At 35.5% G+C, this 7,259-nt stretch overlaps 1 non-coding gene across 1 annotated transcript; it reads left to right on the top strand.

Annotated features, from left to right (window-relative positions):
• The first annotated feature begins 1,460 nt into the window (after positions 1-1,460).
• TRNAG-UCC (transfer RNA glycine (anticodon UCC)) lies at positions 1,461-1,532 on the top strand. Its single transcript has one exon. It is a non-coding gene; the product is annotated as a tRNA-Gly (tRNA).
• The last annotated feature ends 5,727 nt before the right edge of the window (positions 1,533-7,259 follow it).

The raw sequence follows: 7,259 nt of genomic DNA, 5'->3' as shown, positions 1-7,259 counted from the left end.
GGTTGTGGTTCAACGTCACCTGCAAAGATAATGTCACCTACGAAGATGCTGAAGGAACCTTCAAAAATGTGAATTGTATGTATAAAGGAGATACTAGAATAGGTGGCAAGGGTAAATGCAGTGATATAATTAAAGGGGAATCTCAGGAAGCTCAAGAAAGAAGTGGCTTAGGAAAGGAGTTGAAGCACAAGTCCTATGGAGTTGTAAAGTGGAAGGGTGGCCTAATGGCAACCATTAGCCTTGGGAAGAGTGGCATGAGCTCCACCATGATGTTTTGTCCTTATTTTATAAGTGCACTGACCTTGCCCCTTCTTACAAAAGCTCGAGATAAAAGGCAGCATGGACTTGTTGAAGAGTGAAAGAAAAGCCACCAAGTGACTACTCAAATATAAGGATTCAAATGGGAGTCAAATGAAAGAAAAGCCACCAAGTGACTACATGAATACAAGGAATTAGAAGACAAAATGTGCAACATAAGCTTGTTCAAGGTGAAGGAAGGGCCCCAGCAACCATTAGCCTTGGAAATAGTGGCACCAACCATCATGTGCATGTGAGAATTTTGTGCGCTTTATCTTAGAGAGAGCAGGAGCAATCGTGTAGTACTCCTCAAGACAGATGAAGTCAAGGTTGTGCAAGAAGGATATGATTTTTTACTTATGCCAATCTTTGGGTTTCACCAACTTTCAAAATGCTCAATGGGCTATTATCATGTACCATGATGCATAAGCTAGAGCCTCATCTAGTCTAGTGGATCACTTTTGACAACCACCAACTCCAACATAGGCAATGGTGGTTTAGGATCTTGTCTTAAGAAGATAAGCTAGTCACAAATCATGGTCACTCAAACAAGTCATTTGCCATATCATCTAGCTAGCTTATAGTTAAAAGAGGGATAGTGGGTATTTCAAATGCCACAACCACATCCAGCCACTTGGCAATCGTACAACACATGGAGAAAGCAACATGCCACAAAGTTTTTTTTTTTTCAATGGTCTTAAGTCTCGTTAAAAGGTGGAAGAAGAGCCACCAAGAGATTATTTACAAGGTGTTGTAGTGCAATGTTGTTTTCTACCACTTTTTTACACACATCCCCTCTTGATTGATATAAATGAAAGCACTCTTAAGAGAGGTACTTGGGAGGCAGCTTGGAGCCACTTTAATTTTAAAAAAATTGGCCAAAACTGGGGGACATTCTCACTAATGAGAGACAAACGCCCCCTGTCTACCATTTCACACACTACAGATGCTAACGGGTCATTTTGCATGTAGGAGGGCTTCTTCCATAAGCGTCAATCATGCATGTGGACACAACTCTTGTTGATGCATCCAACATGCATTAATTAGATCAAGAGTATTTGACGCATTTAAACCGACTAAAGTATGATAAACGGCCGTGCACGATGAGAAGAAATATTTCAAAAATTCTGAATATAATAAATCCGCCATTTGAGTCACAGCTCGCGTCCGTAGTCCAACGGTCAGGATAATTGCCTTCCAAGCAATAGACCCGGGTTCGACTCCCGGCGAACGCATTTTGTACGTCTCACTTTAATATGTAACCATTGAAAGCACTTTCTTATAAAAGCTTATATTTTTTGACGCATTTTTTACCATGGACGTTTTATACACCTTCACTCAATTATTGAACGCATTCTTTTTTTTTAAGATTTTAAAATGCCATATAAAAGCTTATATTTAGTGGTTGAACTCCACACTTTCTATCTTGTATGGCTATTCTTTTCTTTTAAGATTTTAAAAAATGCCATATAAAAGCTTATATTTTGTCTCTATGCTTTCTATCTTTTATGGCTATTGTAAAATTTATTTATTTATTCTCTAAAAGGTCATATGGCTATATTTGTGTAACATTCTAAAGAAATTATCTACCTTTATTTTAACCAAGCCTAAGAAGGTCACATTGTATATCAATTGATAGGTTGAACCACAAAAAGTAAGGAGAACCACATTCTTCACTAGTCACTTTCTTAAATGCTTCAAACATTTCCAACTCTACTGCTTTGCTTAATTTGTGTCACTATGTGGCGGAAGATTTGCTCGATTTAAATATTTGTATGCAATAAGATATTTGGTGGAACCTTGAAGTATCACAACAAATTCATCATTCTTGCTCCTCCTCTATGTGATAAAGCAACTAGTTTTCACATCCTACATGATCATTGGTGTCAATATTTTCAAAGCTACCAAGGACCCAATGCTTGTTTTTTTTCGTTGAACAAGCCATTCATTGGGATTTTCTATTTTTATGTTTATGCAACTATATAAGGACTGGTGAGATTAGACTTCCTTCAATTGGATTCTAATACTTTCTTAGGGATGGAAATCCACTTCATTAATTGCCTTTAATTCCTTGTTCCATCCCTAATAAATAATGCAAAGGACCTAGTCGGACCTTCATGTCAAATTAAATAGAATGATCATAAGTGGTGATTTAAGGAATCCAAGCTTTGATAAATGAGACTCCATCCTTGCATACCAAGCTCATGATGCTTGTTTCAAGCCATATAATCTCTTCTTGAGCTTGCAAACAAAGTATTCTCTTTACTTTTCACTTGGTATCTAAGTGGTTGTTTCATGTAGTCTTCTTCATGCATGTAGCAATTGAGAAAAATGTTTTAAAAGTTTAGGTAAGAAGCACTCCCATAATAAAAATTAGCATGGACAAAATCAATCTTATAGTTTATATCTTTTGTATGTAGCCTTTAGCAACCAGCCTATCTTTGTATCTATCAATAGAACCATCCTGAGCATACTTTAGCTTTTGCAATCAATTCCCTATTTTTGAAAGGGAGTGGAACCAAATCCCATGTATGGTTATGATTCAAAGCTTACATTTCTTTAGCAATCCCGCTTCTCATTTCCAATGGCATCTTCATAGAACAATAGGTTAGGATGATGCATAATAGTAGCCATGAAGGCATAATTATTTTCATTGAATTACATTACCACTTCTCACGTAAGTGAGCCTCTTAGGCTCTTGCCTTTGCCTTTGAGAGCTTCTAGGCTCTTGTCTTCGCCTTTGAGAGTTCTAGGCTCTTGCTTTCACCTTTGAGAGCTTCTAGGCTCTTTATCAAGATCAAAGGTAGCTTCATTAGCACTATGAAGCTATGTAATCATAACTCCTTCACTTATAGAAGTTAAAGGAATGTCTTCAATATTTTTGTCTATGAGTTGTCCATGAGGTGATTTCTACATAATAGTCCTATCATCCTTGAGTTTCTCATCCTTGAGCTCAAGGGATTCTTATTTAAATCACATAAAGATCTAAAGGCAAGAGCATTCAAAAGAAGAAAAGATGAAGCGGCATCAAAACCAAAACCTCCATCAAGAGCATCATCGGCACCGACAATCAAAGCTAAACGGAAGGGATAAGTACCCGTGTTGAATTCTGAGCATTTTAAATAATAACTTAAATAATCTCTTTAATTAATATTTATAACATAATCATTGTACAAAACTACTGGATAACCCATCAATAAAATATCAATTCTCACATTGCAATCATCTCCAATCTTACCCTCTTGTAATTACATTGTTGAATATAACATTGTGCATTAATTTCACCATCATCTTAAGATTAAGTTATTCCTCTAATCAAACACATAATGCATACATTTTGGCTAGTATGGTTTTTCTTACATTATCATTTTGCTCCATTACATAGTGTTGAAAAATATTCTAATAGACGCACACTCCAACCATAGGTCCTTTTCTTGTTGGACTTCGCTTTGGGAGTTGAGGAGAGTTGACAGTTTTAAGTAGCTTTTTTTGCTAGGCATTCTTGAGCTTGGGTTTATATCCAAAGCTTAGGCTCCATAATATTTTCTGATAAAAGTGCTTGATTTTAAGGCATACATAGGACATTATCTTTGTGATGGCCAAGATTCTTTGATTGGGCACTCAAAACCACACCAATTTATATTTTTCAATGTAGAACTATTACGTTGATGTAATACAAGATGCGTGTGAAGTCCCTTGACTAGTTGCCAATTAAAGGCGGCATTAAGTTATGAAAAAAAAAGACAATCAAGGTAAAACAATGCTTCCAACTAGTGTATCAAAGTTAATTCCTATGTTTCCACATATGAAAGACTGTCTGTAAATAAGTAATATCCGGGATCAAAGATAACATAAACCACTAGAACTTATTAGGCACAACAAGGATCAACATCACCATTCCATCTATATATATCTCCAGTGATCGAGTATTTGGAGCAAATGCTTATTCACTTGAATACAACAAATAGTACTCTCAATATGCAATACTACATTGATTTTTGGCCAAGGACCATACAAGATGAGGATAATGGAACTAATACAATTGGGAATGATGATGAATTCCTAGGAATGGAGGCATTAGATGGACATTATTATGGTCCTCAAAGAGGTAAGCTAAAAGAAGCATTTTCTCCAATGGTAGATGTAAAGAAGGGAGACTTTGTGCTTGTTCGTCCATCAGATGATATTTATCCAATTTGGCTAGGTGACAGAATCAAATGCTATTACAAATAGGCTTTCTCAACATTATGGACAGGTATGACTACAATATTGGGCTCGTGTTTGTGATAAAAGTAAAGTTACAAATACATAAGTATATATAGATTGTTGGAACAAGCCTTGGATGTACAACAAGAAGGATCCATTGTGTTGGGAGTTTATAGATTATTCCATTGTGTGAGCATGGTCAAAGGGATGAAAAGTACCCCAAAAAAAAAGATAAAGATCCCATCGATTGTGTGTGAGAAGGCTCAAGTAAGTTTGAAAGCTAAAAGGGAAAATGAAGTGACAGTCTTCTATATTTTATGATCTTTTGATCCTTTAAGAACATGGGTTAGTTCGTGTATTGATCATCTTTATTGTACTTTGATATGTTTTTTTCATTTCATTAAAATTTCAATTGTTATCTTAAACAACTCCACACATCAAAATTGATACTCTTTAAAAAGTTGTTTTTCAACAACACTATTACATGAAATTCATCAACGTACTAAATATTGGTTAGGTAAAAAATGTGTTTATAAACACACCTATTACATAACATTGTCTATAGTAATGATAGTTGAGATCAACCATTGTATAGCAATGTTCCCAATTCAAGGCCACTTCATCTTTGAATCCATAAAATTTACAACTACTACTAGTTCTCAAAGAACTTGAAATAAATAACACAAGAATTTACTAAATCAGAATTCTTATAACATCCAGAATAAATAACGTCAAGAAATTACTAAATTAAAATTCTTATGACATCTATAATAATAATTTTGTAATTCCATACTATCTAAAATAATAGGTTGATCAAAATTCTCATAAATTGTAAAATAACAATCTCTAAACTCCCATATTATATGAAATAGCTTGATTGAAATTCCCATACTATCCAAAATAACCATCTCTAAATTCCCATATTATTTGAAATTCAATGCTTCTTCCAATTTCAAAATTCTCGTATCAAGATTTTCCCAAATTTCCTAATAGAGTGTTTTGTGACTTGGACTCTATTTACATATTAATCTAGCTCTCGATCTTTTGCTTGCAATAATATGCTTCACCATCATTTAGTGGCAACCTTTGAAGGGTTAATTCCTTGTTCTTGAGGTAATCTTCAAGTTTCTCAATCCATGCATCCATTCCTCTTTAATCCAAAAAAGTGGCCGCTCTCTCTGATACCACTTACGAGGCTCCAAATTACTTAACTAAAAATACTTCATACTTAGGTATTCATAGGGGAAGGATTACATAGATAAACTGAAAATAAAATTTTAAAACAAAATAGAAGCCTCATTTCCATTCACACATATATGTGCAATATCGATATAATAAATTTATAAGACTTTTCCACACACATATGAAGCCTCATTTCCATTCACATATATGTGTGCAATATCCATGAATGTAAAAAATAATAAATTTGAAAGACTTTTCCACAAATTTATGTTAACCCCATTTTGGATTAACTAAGCATATCTCTTCTTTACACATGAGAGATGGCTTATAATAAGTGTCATGAATAGCACTATAAAATGTTGTATTATGAGAAAAGCTGGCCAATGACCAAGCTTACAATAAGTTTTTAGGCACCTAAGTGTGAATAAGGGCTAGATGCATATGAGTAACTTTTTCTCATAATCAAAGGATAACAATCTCCCTTTGTGCCAATTGAGTCTTTCTTGTCTATTTGCTTTCTTGTGCACTAGTCTTGTGTGAGAGAGAGAGAGTTGAGAGTAGTATGTATGTGCCTCATACCTACATAATAACGCCTCCTTAAGAGTGCAAAAATGCATGAACCCCCCCAACACTCTAATTACCTTTGCCAATTAACTAATGAAACCATCAACGCTTCAAAAGTACTCCCATTATTAGTAGTAACGCCATGATTGGGCAATCATGCTCCATGTTTCTGTGATTGCATAATAATGGGTGATTGATAGTAACATTGTAATTAATAGTCACACCCCATTGTGATCAATAGTCACACCCCATGTTTTTGTTGACTACATAATAATGGTTGTGTCCAAAACATGTATAATCACACTATCCACAATTAGACTTGGGTCCCAAAAATAGGTCCAATCAACTATTTTAAAAAATATAAATATCCAAATGTGGTTGTTAAACACCATCTCAATCACACGGTCATTGGTGGCTGAGATCTCTGGAAGAAACTAGAAAATAATTTAAAGCTATGTGAAAAGAATCTGAAAATATCACTCACTTGGCTAACTTAATCTTGGTAATGAAAGGTCGAAATCTCACCATGGTGCCAACCCCCCACACCTAGCCTAAGGCATGTGCATGTCCCCCACACCTAGCCTAAGGCATGTGCATGTCCCAATGTCAAAGACCTAAACACAAGGCTGTGGAAGACTCCTACCAACCTAAAATTCAAGAGGCTAAACTAGTGCTCAATGTTTACACAATAGGTGGGCATCCACCACCTCGGGCTATACCTCTACTGCTGCGCTGAGAAGAGGACCCTAATAAAGCAGAAGGTCAAATGCACACCCTCAAAGCTCAGTAGGTAGGAAATTACATATCTTGGGGACTATATTAACAAGGTGTAGGGTAGCATACACCTTGATGAAGAAAAGATGCAGAACAAAAAGGTGGACTTTCAGTACCACTCGTCGTAGTGCATGTAGATGCTTAAGGATGGGGATGTCCATGAAAAACTATAGCAGATAGGGTTAGAAGAGATATGCCAAAGCAATTGATTACAATGTCAATACCAGGCTCTATGT

Source organism: Cibotium barometz, chromosome 44, assembly GCF_041138505.1.
Source record: "Cibotium barometz isolate CiBa-2024 chromosome 44, ASM4113850v1, whole genome shotgun sequence".
Lineage (NCBI taxonomy): Eukaryota > Viridiplantae > Streptophyta > Polypodiopsida > Cyatheales > Cibotiaceae > Cibotium > Cibotium barometz.
The sequence above is the reverse complement of the archived record's forward strand: the minus strand, read 5'-3'. Positions and strand labels throughout refer to the sequence as shown.